The sequence below is a fragment of the Pristis pectinata genome, chromosome 1, assembly GCF_009764475.1.
Source record: "Pristis pectinata isolate sPriPec2 chromosome 1, sPriPec2.1.pri, whole genome shotgun sequence".
Lineage (NCBI taxonomy): Eukaryota > Metazoa > Chordata > Chondrichthyes > Rhinopristiformes > Pristidae > Pristis > Pristis pectinata.
In genome coordinates, this window is record NC_067405.1 from 29579580 (window position 1) to 29596551 (window position 16972).

At 40.9% G+C, this 16972-nt stretch overlaps 1 protein-coding gene across 2 annotated transcripts in view; it reads left to right on the plus strand.

The window, feature by feature from the left end:
• Positions 1-5292: 5292 nt before the first annotated feature.
• Positions 5293-16972, plus strand: part of nckap5l (NCK-associated protein 5-like) — a 368519-nt gene continuing 356839 nt past the window's right edge. For both annotated transcript variants that reach the window (XM_052032844.1, XM_052033103.1), the window contains exon 1: positions 5293-5389. The gene's annotated coding sequence lies outside the window, so the exon portion shown is untranslated. The remainder of the gene's footprint in view (positions 5390-16972) is intronic.

Here is a 16972-nt window from a genome sequence, read left to right on the forward strand (position 1 = left end):
TGCCCTGCCTGGTGCGGATCGTGTAGACTCTGTTTGTGTCTCAGCAATCACTGTCTCTCTCTGCCGATCCCTCCAGCAGAGAGAGACGGTGACTACTGATCCCTCCAGAATGACCCTGTGATGCAGGTCCCTGTTGTCAATGAGCTTATTGTCACTGTATCTGAAGGTGTCATAGCAGTGATGGAAATCAGGTGGAACCCTGCTGGCTATGCCTTCCATCTCACGCCCTGCCACACTGCCACACTGATACTTTGGTGTTTATTACCAAATCACACCTTTGTCTATCCCACTATTACTCTGCCATTTGCACCTCACCTTGATCTGCCTCTGTTGCCTCTCATTATAACCCTTCCTACCCATACGATATCACTTCCTTTTTCTTGCTGCATCTGCACCAACAGTCCATCCTCAGAGATTCGTCCTCCATCTCATTTTATCATGCTTCCTACCTCTGGGGTAACTACTCTTTTATCAACTCTACTGTCATATAAAATTCCCAGCCTATACTTACACACTCTTCTATGACTTCCCATCCCACATGGCTTCTCCACTCCCATTATCTCTATCACAGATCTTTGATCATTACCACACTGCACTTCATCCCACCCACCCCCTCTCCCCTCCAGCCCATCACCACAGCCCTTCTGTGTATGTATCTGGAAAAGTATTGGTATTGGCTTTATTATTGTCACATGTACCAAGACACAGTGAAACGCTTTAGTTTGTATGCCATCCAGTCAGATCATGCCATACAATGTGTGGCTCAGTCAGACTGCTTGCAATTTTTGTGTCATGTGACCCTGTTCCATCCTATTCAATCTTCAGCCCTGTGTTTGCTGACCTACAATGATTCCCATTCAAGCAATGATTTGATATCAATGTTTTCATTGTTGTTTTCCAATCTCTCCAATAGCCTTTGTCCTCCTTGCCTCCATTAAAGTATGGTGGTATAGTGGTTATGTCACTGAATAGTAATCCAGAGGGCTAGAGTTAATATCCAGAAACACATCCAAATCACATCAGAGTAGTTAATTAAAATAACCTGATAAAAATATTATTAAAAACCACGAAGATCTTGAATTGTCATTAAAAATCCAGTTGGTTTCCTAATCTACTTTAATAAAGAAACTCTGCCATTTGTACCTAGTCAGGCACAGTATGACACCAAACTCACAGTAATGTGGTTGACCCTTAACTGCCCTTTAACTTCATTGAGCAACAAACTCATATTGATATTGGTATTGGTTTATTATTGTCACTTGTACTGAGGCACAGTGAAAAGCTTGTCTTACATACTGCTCATACAGATCAATTCATTACATTGGGTTGTATAGAGTGCATTGAGGTAGTACAGAGTGCATTGATGTAGTACAGGTAAAAACAATAACAGTATAGAGTAAAGCATCACAGTTACAGAGAAAATGCAGTGCAATAAGGTGCAAGGTCACAACAAGGTAGAATGTGAGGTCAGAGTCCATCTCATTGTCTAAGGGAACCATTCAATAGTCTTATCACAGTGGGGTAGAAGCTTTCCTTAAGTCTGGCTGTACGTGCCCTCAGGCTCCTCTATCTTCTACCCGATGGAAGAGGAGAGAAGAGAGAATGACCCGGCTGGGTGGGGTCTTTGATTATGCTGGCTGCTTCACCAAGACAGTGAAAGGTAAAGACAGAGTCCAAGGAGGGGAGGCTGGTATCCGTGATGCACTGGGCTTTGTCCACAACTCTCTTCAGTTTCTTGCAGTCCTGGGCAGAGCAGTTGTCATACCAAGTCGTGATACATCCAGATAGGATGCTTTCTATGGTGCATCGATAAAAGTTGGTGAGAGTCAAAGGGGACAAACCGAATTTCTTTAGCCTCCTGAGGAAGTAGAGGTGCTGGTGAGCTTTCTTGGCTGTGGCATCTACGTGATTTGACCAGGACAGGCTGTTGGTAATGTTCACTCCCAGGAACTTGAAGCTCTCAACCTTCTCGACCATTTGATGTAGACAGGTTGCATTTACACCACCCCCTTTCCTGAAGCCAATGACCAGCTCTTTTCTTTTGTTGACATTGAGGGAAAGGTTGTTGTCATGAGACCATTCCACTAAGCTCCCTATCTCCTTCCTGTACTCTGACTCATCACTGTTTGAGATACAGCCTACAACGGTGGTATCATCTGCAAACTTGTAGATGGAGTTAGAGCAGAATCTGGCCACACAGTCGTGAGTGTATAGGGAGTTGAGTAGGGGGCTGAGGACGAAGCCTTGTGGGGCACCAGTGTTGAGAATAATCGTGCCGGAGGTATTGCTTCCTATCCTCGCTGATTGCGGTCTGTTTGTTAGAAAGTCAAGGATCCAGTTACAGAGGAAGGTGTTGAGTCCTAGGTCTCAGAGTTTGGTGACAAGTTTGCTTGGGATTATTGTATTGAAGGCAGAGATGTAGTCAATAAACAATAGTCTAACGTAAGTGTCCTTACTGTCCAGATGCTCCAGAGCGGAGCGTAGGGCCAGGGAGATGGCGTTTGCTGTGGACCTGTTTCGGCGATAGGCGAATTGGTGTGGGTCAAGACTGTCTGGTAGGCTGGAGTTGATGCATGCCATGACCAACCTTTCAAAGCACTTCATGATGGTGGATGTCAGAGCCACTGGTCGGTAGTCATTGAGGCATGTTACCTTGCTTTTCTTCGGTACCGGGATGATAGTGGTCTTCTTAAAACAGGTGGGAACCTGAGATTGAAGCAGGGAGAGGTTAAATATGTCCATAAATACTTCTGCCAGCTGATCAGCACAAGATCTGAGCACACGGCCAGATGTCCCAAAGCCACATGCAATGTGGTAGTACCTTCAACACACAATGTGGTAGTTTGGTAAAACCACAGACAAATTGCAGAAAATGAGGAGAGACAGATAATCTTTGTTAAAATTCCATTGGATGTCATTAGTAACTTGTTCAGAGCTATTTTGACGCAGGGGCAGAAACTTGATTGAAGTGATTCAAACAGGGATTCCAAGTAAAATAACCATGTGTTTGGGAGGCTGTAATGTATTCAAGGATATTGGTGGAAAGAGATTTCATTCCATGAATCATACAATTGCTGTACGATTACGGGGACCAATTTTCACATGCCATTACAAAATGCATTGAAAGCTCCCTGACCCTACACTCAGCTCTGGAGCATCTGGACAGTAAAGGCACATACGTTAGACTATTGTTTATTGACTACAGCTCTGCCTTCAATACAATAATTCCAAGCAAGCTTGTCGCTGAACTCCGAGCCCTAGGACTCAACACCTCCCTCTGTAACTGGATCCTTGACTTTCTAACAAACAAACTGCAATCAGTGAGGATAGGCAGCAATACCTCCGGCACGATTATTCTCAACACTGGTGCCCCACAAGCCTGCGTCCTCAGCCCTCTACTCTACTCCCTATACACTCACGACTGTGTGGCCAGATTCTGCTCTAACTTCATCTACAAGTTTGCAGGTGATACCACTGTTGTAGGCCATATCTCAAACAGCGATGAGTTGGAGTATAGGAAGGAGATAGGGAGCTTAGTGGAATGGTGTCATGACAACAACCTTTCCCTCAATGTCAACTAAACTAGCGAGCTGGTCATTGACTTCAGGAAAGGGGGTGGTGTACTTGCACCTGTCTACATCTATGGTGCTAAGGCCGAGAGGACTGGCAGCTTCAAGTTCCTGGGCGTGAACATCACCAACAGCCTGTCCTGGTCAAATCACGTAGATGCCACAGCCAAGAAAGCTCACCAGCGCCTCTACTTCCTCAGGAGGCTAAAGAAATTTATTTTGTCCCCTTTGACTCTCACCAACTTTTACTGATGCACCATAGAAAGCATCCTATCTGGATGTATCACGGCTTGGTATGGCAACTGCTTGGCCCAACACCGCAAGAAGCTGCAGAGAGTTGTGGACACAGCCCAGTGCATCACGGACACCAGCCACCCCTCCTTGGACTCTGTCTTTACCTCTCGTCGTCTTGGTGTAGCAGCCAGCATAATCAAAGACCCCACCCAGCCGGGTCATTCTCTCTTCTGTCCTCTTACATCGGGTAGAAGATAGAGGAGCCTGAGGGCACGTACCACCAGACTTAAGGACAGCTTCTACCCCACTGTGATAAGACTATTGTACGGTTCCCTTATACAATGAGATGGACTATGACCTCACGATCTACCTTGTTGTGACCTTGCACCTTATTGCACTGCACTTTCTCTGTAGCTGTGATGCTTTACTCTATACTGTTATTGTTTTTTACCTGTACTACATCAATGCACTCTGTACCAGCTCAATGTAACTGCACTGTGTAATGAATTGACCTGTACGATCGGTTTGTAAGACAAGCTTTTCACTGTACCTCGGTACAAGTGACAATAATAAACCAATACCAATACCAGTACCAAGAAAGCTGTTATGATGGTTTAATCTCAAAGTTTAATAATAAGCAAGAGGCAGTTTTGGAATGAAACCCTTAAAACTAGAGCTACCCACTCCAAATCACAGTGTTAGACTGCTACAATATTGAGGTTGTTACAGTGATGAATTAGAATTCAAATGGAACAATACATGATCCAGGAATCCTGGATAGGCTGGGGGGGGGGGGGTCCAAACTTAATTATTTGGCTCTGTCTCACATGAAATATTTGCCTACTACAGACTTTATCAGTTCTGCTTACAGATGGATATCACAAAGGAGGAGGGAGAAGAGGAATAGTGACATTTTTTGTGTTTTATGTATATTAATTACAATGCAAATTGACTGACTGGTTACTCTGTCCTGAAAGCATTCAAACAAAGGTAAATTGCGAAGGAATGTCCTGGGAACGTTGCCACTGTCTGAAGTTTGGGAATCTATTGCATTCATTTGATAAACATGAGTGTTTTCTGGCAGCTTGGTGGTTTTCAGCTTCAAAGTGCGTGAGAACTGTCTAGCTCATGGGTTGTTGGATTGTTGTATAACACGTAAGGGTGGTTTTTGTGAAGTTTAATGGGTCATCGTGACACCGACAGTGGGAGTTCCAATATAGTTATCAGTAGAGTTATCTAAGTGCCACACCCATCACTACTTTCTCAATGTGGAGAAGCTGTCTGTAGAAAACATTCAAAATAGTGCAATCTTCTGTATAACCTCTTACTACAGTTAGGATGTTACGTTTAATAAACCTGTTCTATGTCTTAGTCCTATACCTTAAAGCTTTTATTTTGTCATGCAAGTTGCACAAGAACTCATGTCACACCAGACAAAAAAAAACTAGATACACCACTCCTGAACAATTGGTCCCAGGCAATGCTACAGCACCAATGCTGTTGGCATTGGACATCAAGTTGCCGAGATTCTTCAAACATGAGGCAGAAATGCTTTTAGTTGGAGTTTAGATCACCTTGTACAGAAGGTAGGTAAACAAAAAATTATTAAGAGTAAAGTCTTTCAATTGCTTCTGGGGAGGTTTATGGGTACATTGGGAGATTGTGGGGTGGGAGAGTCTTCAAAGAATTTCACAGATTATTCTCCCCTAAACTGGTCTATCATTCTGTTAGTTATGTTTAACAGAGTCATAGGTAATACAGCTTGGAACAGGCCCTTCGGCCCACCACGTTCATGCCGACCATGGTGTCCACCAAGCTAGTCCCATTTGCCCACGTTTGGCCCATAGCCCTCTAAACCCCTCCTATCCATGTACTTATCCATAGGTCTTTTGAATTTTGTTATTGTACCTGCCTCAACCACTCTCTCTGGTACTCATTCCATGTATGCACCACCCTCTGCGTGAAGAAGTTTTCCCTTAGGTTCCTTTTAAAACTTTCACCTCTCACCCTAAACCTATGCCCTCTAGTTTTTACATCCCCTTCCCTGGGAAAAAGACTGTGTGCTTTCACCCTATCTATGCCCCTCATGATTTTACACACCTCTATAAGATCACCCTTCAATCTGCTACACTCCAAGGAATAAACTCCTAGCCTGCCCAATCTATCCCTATAATTTTATATTTGAAAGAAAATAATAAGAATATATGGAAGCAGGTTATTGAAACAGACTTATCTGTTTTCTTCAACTCCTTCCTGAGACAAGGAATCAAATTTTCAAGTCAGTGGTGCTCATTACTGACACAAGGAAAGCACATTCAATGACTTAGCAATTCTTGTAATATTAATTTCCCTTTTCTCGATGTTAGTTTTACTCTGCCACTGCAGGGGAGAACACTTGTGACCAACAATTGTTGTCAAGCAGGTTTAGCGACTAGTTGCACTGCGGATTTCTCACAGGCAGCAAACAAGGAAGTAAAAAACTTTGTTTCAACAAACTTTTTTCTGAAACATTTTACAGACAATGAAATATAGTTGGAACATACAGATAATAAGGTAGAAGCTGAGATTTCATAAACAAATTTTTGCATTAACAAATAATTAACATTTAAATAAAGTAAAATAATGAAAGAACTTACTGGTGCTTACCCACTGAAATGAAGTGCACTGGGTTTCCTCAGCAAATCACTGCTCCGCCACTAGTCACAATGGTGAGGTCAGTGCCAGAATGGACAGTCACATGCACTGGCATCAGTCCTTCAGGATGTCTTGGACTTCTACATTTGCCTGCACATTGAAGTCCAGACTTCCTGAAGTGCAAACAGCTGGTAGCCAATTGTTCTTTTCAGAACCTCTGGCTATCAGTCACCATGATTCAATCCATGCAGTGACTCTATTGCTGTCATTACCATCAAGCTTTACATGTCATGTCCAGGTTTTAGTTTTGGATCTGATGTGGAGTGTACATATTGTGTTGCTCATGTTATTACTGTTCTGGACCTCAGGTCCTTTCCCTGTGTGTCACTGTTGATATGTGTGTTGGTTGTACATGCAAGACCAAACATTGACCGTAGGAAAAAAAAAGAATGCTAGGAGAGCTCAAGGGTCAAGCAGCATCTATAGAGGCAAAAAGTATAAATCGAGACCCTGTTTTTTGTTTCAGATTTCAGCATCTGCAGTCTCTTTTGTCTTTGACTTGTAGGGAATGAAGGATTTCTTTAAAGGGAAACATCTGAGCTGTGCATAAAACAGTAAATTTACATTCTAGTTCTTTTGTTGTTTTGCTTGTGCTAAATATCATGGGCCACTGGTATAAATCAGATCACACTCTATAAATTGCAGCTTTATCTGTGTTTTGTAATGTGTATTCTAAGGAGCACAGGAACAGGACAAGGCCATTCATCCCTCGAGCCTGTTATGCAGTTCAATTAGGTCATAGCTGATTTATATCTTAACTACATTTGTCTGCCTTAGATCTAAGTCCATTTATGTAAGAGGCAAATTTTTGAATTTCTTTTGTAAAAGTAATCATGGCTTTGTGATCTTTCTCTCTGATCTATTATTCAAGTTTATTTGTGATTCAATGATAAATTATTATTATTCTTTCTACCCCTTCATATTTCTAGTTCTGATTTTCTAGTTCTTGCTCTACTTTTGGATGTTACTCCTCGTAATTCCTTGATCCAGACTATTTATTTCCAAAGCTGCATGGTAAGTGTGAATGGACTGTTTAAACAAAGTGACATAAAGAGGATTCTAACACTTTTAATGCTGCTTCCACACATGCACATTTCTGTGGGTGTCCATAGATGACGAATGAGATTTCACTGATATGTTGCCCCTTGGCTTGCTAAGGTTATGTATGCATTTTACAGGCTTTGAGTGACATTAGCCATATTGACGCAGATCAGGAATTAAATCTGGGATCTTCCTTGCATAGATGGCAAAGTACAACAATATGTTGTGTCATGGTATGTTCACTTATAGGACAATCAGGTTCTGGTAATGTCAATTTTATGGGCCATCCATGAGGTATTTTTTAAAAATCTTTTAAGCAGTAACAAGCTTGGTTTTAGAATATGCTGAAAAAAAATCCCTTCTTCTGTGTGGGGAATACTCTATTTCATTTTCCCACTTTACCAGGAGCCACCCGATATAGAAAGTACTTTTATCAGTGTGTTAATATATGTATTTCAAGATTTGCCTAAAACTGGCAGACTACTGGAATCAGGATTCAATTAACCAATTGATGGGTTTAGGGAGATTGTAAATAACAAGTTTAGTGGAGACAAATGTAAACCTTTCACATTGATTAGATGCTTTATTTCATTTGACAGCAAATTATAGAATCAATCCCACTGACAGGGGTGTGAAAACTATTAGTAGCCTGAAAAAGCCACTTAACATTTCTTAATCTTCCCTTTCAACTGAAATGCTATTTCTTTTCATGCTGAAATTGATGGATTTTTGTTGGGTAGGGGTATCTAGGGATATGGAGAATAAATGGAGTTGACACACAGATTATCCCTGATCTAATGGATTAATGGAACAAGCTCCAGGGGCTAAACATCTATTTCTTTAACAGTAGAATTAGCAGAGAGATTCAAGTGGGATTTGCCAAGTGGTGGGGTTCTTAGGTGTACACTTACAGACAGAATGGAGATGTTTAGTAAAGCAGTCACCTGATCTGGTTTGGTGTCCTCAGTATAGAAAGGATCACTGAGGTTTGAAATGTGAATACAATGTAAGAGATTCGTGGAAGAGCATATAAACTGAAAAAAAGAAGTGTTCCATTTATGTAACACCATTAATAGTCTTGTGTTGTTCAAAACACTTGCTGCAATGAAGTACTTATGAAGTACAGTTATTGTTGGATTATAGATCACCCATACTTCAGTGGTTGGGCTGCAGTATGTGGCCAACATTTATGTTTGCAGGCTCTCAGACCAGACTCCAAGTCAACTTGTTTATAAAAGCATATGAGAGAATGGACCTTGCACTCGACATTCTCCTCTACCAACCCGCCCCCACTGCACAACACTGCCTTCTGACAATGGATGTTCATGGTAAGATCCTGGAAAACATAGAACACTTCTCATATCTCAGGAGCCATCTCTCAGCATAGGCAGATGTCGATGACGAAAGTCTCCCTCACCAGTGTGCTAGTACAGCCTTTACTTGATTGAGGAAGAAGGATGTTTGAAGATCAAAACCTTAGAGCTGGCACAAAACGTTTGGTCTACCAGGCAGCACAAACTACAACAGAATATAGCTATTTAACCTATTTAAGTAATCAGACTATGTACTAATTTTGACTAACGTTCCTTCAAAAATATGCAATAAAGTCTATATTCACATGAAAGGGACATTAGTTATTGCCTCAGCTGAAAGACAGCACCTCTGTCAGTGAAACCAGTACCAAGCAGTACTTTATTGCAGTGTCAACTTAGGTTTCTGTGTTCAGCTGTGGAGTGGAACCCACAGCTCAGAGGCAGGGAGTGCTACAAACTGAAGTTCAGCTGACAGTTGCTGCCTTATGAGAAGCAAGTATCCTGGCATGGTATGGCAGGAGGTGAATGGATATGTGCACTTGTAATGGAAGCTGCCAGGTGAAAATAATACATGATGGAAATGGAGCCACTTCAAAAACTAGACAGAGAGGGAAAGCTGAGACAGGATCATATTAGCACTGACAGAAGCAGTGGAAGATCATCTGTTGAACAGAGATCGTGATAATGCATCAGTAAACTTCTAAGTGTGTGCAACCTAAGTAAACACAAGTTGTGCTTATCCTGTATGGGTGGTCTGTAGAGTACCTACCACATTTTAAATAAATCAGCTGATTTTCCTTTCTGTTGAAGGCCATGAGAATAGGAATCAGGCATGTATGTAAGATCTTCTACCCATGTCTATTTCTGTCTACAAAAGCCTTTCAAAAAACTTTAGTGCATATATACTTCTGCTTCTAATCAGTTATGTTCACCTTTTATAGAAGTAATGCAAAATGCTAAAACAAAATACCGTCATTTGTGCAATTCTGAAAATGCTGCAGAATTTTGATCTGATGGGCTATTCACCTGAAACATTGCCTTTGTTTCTCTCTCCACAAATGCTGCATTACCTATTGGGTATTTCCAAAATGTTCTGTTTCATTCTAATACAAAGCACCAACCAGTTTTCAAGAGCTTTGCCTCCAAGGAAGATAAGATAAGATAAGATAAGATAAGATAAGATAAGATAAGATATCTTTATTGGTCACATGTACGTCGAAACACACAGTGAAATACATCTTTTTTGCATGGAGTGTTCGGGGGGCAGCCGGCAAGTGTCGCCACATTTCCGGCTCCAACATAGCATGTCCACAACTTCCTAACCCGTACATCTTTGGAATGTGGGAGGAAACTGGAGCACCCGGAGGAAACCCACGCAGACATGGGGAGAATGTACAAACTCCAACAAGAAGAGACAAGAAGAGCAAATTTTAATGTTTGTTTGTTAGGAATATTTGGAATTAAGACACTGCAACCTAAAACTCAATATAAAAAGATCTGGAAATCTGTGCTAAAAATATTTCAGGTACCTAGAGGACCACTATGAATTGTAGTGAAGTAGCACAAGGACACAGTGAAAAGAGCAGGTCAGTTATGTTTGAGTACTCCTTTCCTTCAGGATTTTACAACCATTGATCTTTGCTTTCTGAGGGTTATTTTTGGCAAGTTAACATGACTGATAAAGCTTCTGTTCACTGACAATTCACATCCATTTCTCTGTTATTCCAGTTGCTGTTCTTGCAGCACCACGGAATCAGAACCACAAGAATGACAAAGTTGGAAGCTGCTAAACATAAGAATCAAAACTAAATGCTGTTTTGCCTCCAGTGTAAAATTAAACTTTGTTTTTTTTAAAATAAATTTTAAATGTCGCCTTTTTCCCAGGACGACAATGGCTAACATGAGGGGACATGCTTTTAAGGTGATTGGAGGAAGGTATAAGGGGGATGTCAGGGATTATGTTGGGGGTAAGTTTTTTAGACAGAGAGTGGTAGATGCGTGGAACACACTGCCGGCAGAGATTGTGGGGGCAGATACATTAGGGGCATTTAAGAGACTCTTAGACACATGAATGAGGGAAGGGTTAGATAGATCTTAGAGCAGGATAAGATGTCAGCACAACGTTGTGGGCCTAAGAGCCTGTACTGTGCTGTAGTGTTCTATGTTCTAAGGAATGAAGCAACAAACAAATGGCTTGCATTGTGCTGGACCCTGCCAGTGCTTGAACTCTCCACTCATGGATCTCACCTGAGCCTGGAATTTTCCAGATCCAGAGGGCCAAATGAACTGACCCCCCTGCACCCTGTGAGGTTGAGTGGGATCTAAAAGTTTCCCAGGACTGGGGTGGCAGGATGCTGATGCCCTGCCTCTGCAACACCCTCATGCCTTTTGACAGCTGGTCCTTCTTATATGCTTTTGAATTGTTTTTATGTGTCACTTATATTCAGAGGTATTTAAAAACTATTCAAATAGCTTAAAATACCAAAAAAAATTACAAAAAACCTTCAATACTATTAAATGTATGATTAAATACATTAAAATTGAATTGGTTTGACTGAATTAATTTATTATTGTCACATGTACCGAGGTACAGTGAAAAATTTGTCTTGCATACTGTTCATACAGATCAATTTGTTACACGGTGCATTGAGGTAGTACAAAGTAAAATGTTATATAAGCTAAAATAATTCCAACTCACCTGCACTTAACATTTTCCATAGGATTAGTGACACTCTTCAAATAAATGAGGTCACCTCCCATAACGTAGCCATCCTTGCACCTGGTCCCACTCTTCAATGAATGACTGCACTGCTGTCGACTCTTTGGTGGGTCCAGTGGTGGAAAGAATAATCAAATACACTGGAATTTGATCTTCAGCTCCTTCTGTATTTTCTGCTTTGGCAAAGCATGTACTTTGAGCCAATTTGAGCTGGCCATGAGCAGCTACAGCCAGCAGCACAATTTGGCTCAGTAAAATAGTTTTATTCAAACACATTATATTGTATTCTGGCACTGTAAACTTAGCAAGGCTAATTTTACTTTGGACAATAGGGTAGAAGAGATGATATCGGTGACCATAATCACCCATTTTATACTCATTTTCAAAGTCAAAGTAATACCTCTCTCCACACTCCCTCCTGTGATTTGATTAAAATGAGATAAAGGAGAGGTGTTATTTTCTCTATAGATATTAGACGATGGAAGCCCACATCATGCCAAGTAGCATTGGTCCAGAATTTGCTGCCAGTGGCAAGCTGCCCATGCTCACAGCTGACATACTGAGAAAGTATGAATTAACCTTTTGCTGAAATTATCTTCCTGAAAAGAAAAGTTTATGTCCACAGTGGCAAAACCCTGGATGCAGGTGGGGCCTTGTATGAAATATGCCAGCAGGCAGTCAGGTTGGAATAAGTTCCACCCAGAAAATGGATGAAAAGAACCAATAAAGCCCCACCCTCATTTTTGCGGATTGTCAATGCTGTGTAAGACCATGAATGCCTTGGAATATCCCTGACATTTGGAAATATTGGAATAATAAAACTATTAAAAGTCAATTAAAATACTAAACATTATCAAAATGTGTTAAGAACTTTACGACTTATTTAATAAAACTATTAAAAGTCAATTAAAATACTAAACATTATCAAAATGTATTAAGAACCTTATGACTTATTTTATGACTTAAAACACGAAACAATTAAAGCAATTAGAACTGTTTTGGCAGAGAAGGAGGCCATTTGGCCCATTAAGCCCATGCAGGCTCTTCCTAGGACCAGCTACTCAATCCCACTCTCTTGCACGTTCCCTGTAATTAATTAAAAAATTATGTAAGGAACCTTATTCTTGCCTTTCTCTCTAACAGCTGTTCCTTTTCATTCAAATGAATTGACTTGCTGTCCCTGAACCTGTCACAGATTCAGTGGCGAGTCCAATGAAATTCTGCCTCTGGAGTCTAAAGTAAGAGAGCAGCAGTTCACTGCCAGTGGAACCCAGCCAACAAGCCCAGCATTTCAGCATTTATGCAAGGATGCTGAATACGTTGACAAATACAGGGGTGAATGCAACCAATTTGCTCCAGAAATGCTAGCACTTCTAGTCCACTAAAGTTCTGTTGCAATAGAAACAGTATCTTATTATTAATGAATAATTGGAATAAAAAACTCAGCCTGGTTTTACAGAGACACTAGAGAGACTGCAGATGCTGGAAACCTGGAGCAATATGCACAAAATGCTGGAGGGACTCAGCAGGTCAGGTAGCATCTATGGAGGAAAATGAACGTCGACGTTTCGGGCCGAGACGAGACCCTTCATCAGGAGTCCTGGTGAAGGTCAAGACCCCTCCTGATGAAGGGTCTCAGTTTGAAACATCAACTGTTCATTTCCCTCCGTAGATGCTGCCTGATCTGCTGAGTTCTTCTAGTATTTTGTGTGTGTTAGTTTGGTTTTATTTTGGCCATTTTACTTTGGTGGTTTCCCATGCCACCATACACTTATTATGCAAAGAGCACACAATCAAGATATTTTCAGAAAAATGCATAATAAAGGCCTCAAGTATGTCACATAATAAACAAAGCAATCATGTTCTTTGCTGTTGAACATTGATATATTCCCCGAAACATGACAGGTTTTCAGTATGGATGATCTAAGGAGGTCAAATTGTTAATATCATCTGTTGTGATCTTGAGAGAGAATGAATAACAATTCTGAATGATAATGTGCAATACAAATTGAAGACACAGAAAGTAGATTTTATTTTGATTCATATATGGGACATGCAAATTGTTGAGTAGACCAGCATTTATTGCACATCATAAATTGCTCATCAACTGCGTGGCTTGCTGCACTATTTCACAGCTGACCATATTGGTGTGGGTCTTAGTTCACATACAGATCTGATGGGATAAAATAGCATATTTCCTTTAAGGAAGGCCATAACAACAACACAGTGGTTCACAGTCAACTTTACCAACATCACCTTCTTATCACTGTTTTGTTTTGAGCTTCTTGGTTTGAAGTTCCCCAACTGCCAGGGTAGCAGTAGAACTTAGGTCTCCAGATTAATGGTCCAAGCCTTTGTATACTAATCCACTGAGTTACCTTATAGCCAATTGCTTTGGAAAAAGCAGTGGTTCATTGCATTGAACTACTGAAGTTCTGAGTGTACATCTCAGTGCCATTTGGTAGAGGGTTCCAGGATTTTGACCCAAACATCAATGGAGAAATGGTGATTTATTTACAAGCCAGGATAGATTAAAACTTGAAGTAAAACCTGCAGGTGGTGATGTTCCCACTTGTCAGTTGCTTTTGATCTTCCAATTTGTCAAGATTGAGTTTTAGAGGCATTGTCAAAGAAGCCCTGATGGGTTACTGCAGTGCACACAGCAACCTCTGAGCAGTGGTGGTGGAGGGAGTGAATGTTTAGCGTGATGGATGGAACGTTAATCAAACACACTGTTTTAAACCAGATGTTGTAAAGCAAGTGAAGAGTATTCCATTATATCCTGGATTTCTACCAGAAAGGCTTTGATGAGTCAGTCACCACAGGATACTCAGGAACTGACACATACTTGTAGCCTCTGTATTTATGTGGCTAGTCCAGTTAAGTTTCTGGTTAAAATAAAGTTTCTAGTAGAACAACATTGGTGGAAAAATAGTTATTTTGCTTTTACAATGCAAATATCCAATAGCCGTTTTAAAATTTATGTATACATAGTTTTAATACAACATAAACAAATGCTGGAAACTTTTAGCAAATCAGGCAGCATTTGTGGAGATAGGATGAATGTTTCAGTCTATTGACTTTTCATTGAAACTGATGTCTGATTGGGCTAAAATTAGAGTCGAGGGAGAATAATAAAGGATCCAGATATGGGGTTTTTGGGAATCACATATGAGTTTGAACACTTCAGATTAGGAAGAATTGCTCACATCATGCCTTGGAATTACTTCATCTTAGAAACAATGTTTTCCAAGTGTCACAATGGTATATTATCAACTTAGGTGTGTTGTGTTTGGATAAGATTTATATTTTTACACAAGAGGCACATTATCTCTGTATTTGCTATTTCGTTATTGTTAATAGATTGTACAATACGAAGTTGACGTGGTGTTGGGCAGTAAGCCAGAGTCTTGTATACCTGTATTTAACATGAAACAACAGCCAGAGTGCTCAGTGGAGTTAAGACTGAAAGTAGGTGAATGCTAGTGGGAGCAGATTCATCAGCATGTTCTTAAAACCACATTTTGATGGAATTGAATGAAACTGTAGAGGAGAGAGTTTGAGGGAGACTGAAGTCAAGAACAGTGCAGAGACTGCAGAGCAAGAAAGGAGTCATTGGTGTGCAGAAGAAAATATTTTTTGGTTCGACTAATGGAATCGTGAGACTGGAGCAGAATAGAAGCAGGAGTGAAGGGTTCCGAACAGGGAAAATGGGAGCGTCCTCACACTTCAGTGATGCATTCCATAACTTGAGAGAGAAATGCCAGTTTTTTTTGGAAAGGAAAAGAGTACAAGTGAAAGCTTTTCTGCTGAGGAATAATAATGTGACTTCTGAAAGAAGTTGTCATTCCAAAGGTTTAAAGAAGCTGCTTACAATATCATTAAACATGGGGCTGAGGAAAGAATCTACATTTGGAGGGGTAAAGGGACCAGTGCAAATCATGAACGGGAAGGGTTTAATGCTGGTTTGAAAAGATATGGCATAGAAACTATTAGAATTGGCTAGGAAGTGAGTAGATGAAGGCTAGAAGTTCAGGAAGAGGGGAAAGGATTATAAAGGCACACATAAATCAAACAGTGAGCTAAATTTTAGTGCAGAGAAGTGCAATCCCAATAACTTTCATGAAGCTCAAGAACATCCAGGGTAGTGTTCTACTTTACAGGCATTCTGTCCACCACACTTATTCACCCTACCACCATCACAGGATGTGTGTCGCTCACTAAATATGCTGCAGTTACTCACTTAGGCTTTTCTAACAGCCTTCCCAAACTTGTAAAGTCTACCACCAAGAAGGACAAGGGCATCAGTTACCATGGAACATCATCATCCAATGGTTTTCCTCCAAATTACACACTTAGAAATATATTGCTGTTCCTTCATTGTTGATGAATTTAAATCCTGGAATTTGCTACCCAATAGCACTGTGGGACTATGTTCACTGCAAGCACTGCAGTTCACTACCATCTTCTTCAGAGCAACTACGAATGGGCAACAAATGCTTCCTGAGAAGTGAATAAATAGAAACATAGAAACAGGAAAACTACAGCACAATTCAGGCCCTTCGGCCCACAAAGCTATGCTGAACATGTCCCTACCCTAGAAATTACTAGGCTTACCCATAGCCCTCTATTTTACTCAGGTCCATGTACCTATCTAACAGTCTCTTGAAAGACCCTATCGTATCCACCTCCACCACTGTTTCCAACAGCTCATTCCACACACTCACCACTCTCTGAGTAAAAAACTTACCCCTGACATCTCCTCTATATCTACTCCCCAGCACCTTAAACCTATGTCCTCTTGTGGCCACCAATTCAGCCCTGGGGAAAAGCCTCTGACTATCTATCCTATCAATATTGCTCATCATCTTATCCATCTCTATCAGGTCCCCCTTCATCCTCCGTCTCTCCAAGGAGAAAAGGCCGAGGAAGGAACCTGCTTTCATAAGGCATGCTCCACATTCCAGGCAGCATCCTTGTAAATCTCCTCTGCACCCTCTCTATGGCTTCCACATCTTTCCTGTAGTGAGGCGACCAGAACTGAGCACAATACTCCAAGTGGGGTCTGACCAGGGACATATATAGCTATATAAATAAAACAATTAGGCTAAATTGTGTTCGTTATTTTTTCTCCTATTAAAATGGTTAGGAGACATTAGGGTCATAGGTTTAAGTTACATAAAGCCAGATCTAGGTTAGGTATCAAGAAGCCGGTCATTCCCTAGGCAGTACTGGACCTTTGTGTCTTAGGTTCTTCGCTCTTTCACCCTTTTAACTATTGGGGAATAGCTGCTAATTTAAACTGACAAACTTTCTTATTTTATGAAAGAACTTACACTTTGCAAAGCAGCATCTCTTATAGGGTTTCTATGCAGACAGATGCCTCTAGATACGTACTTCTA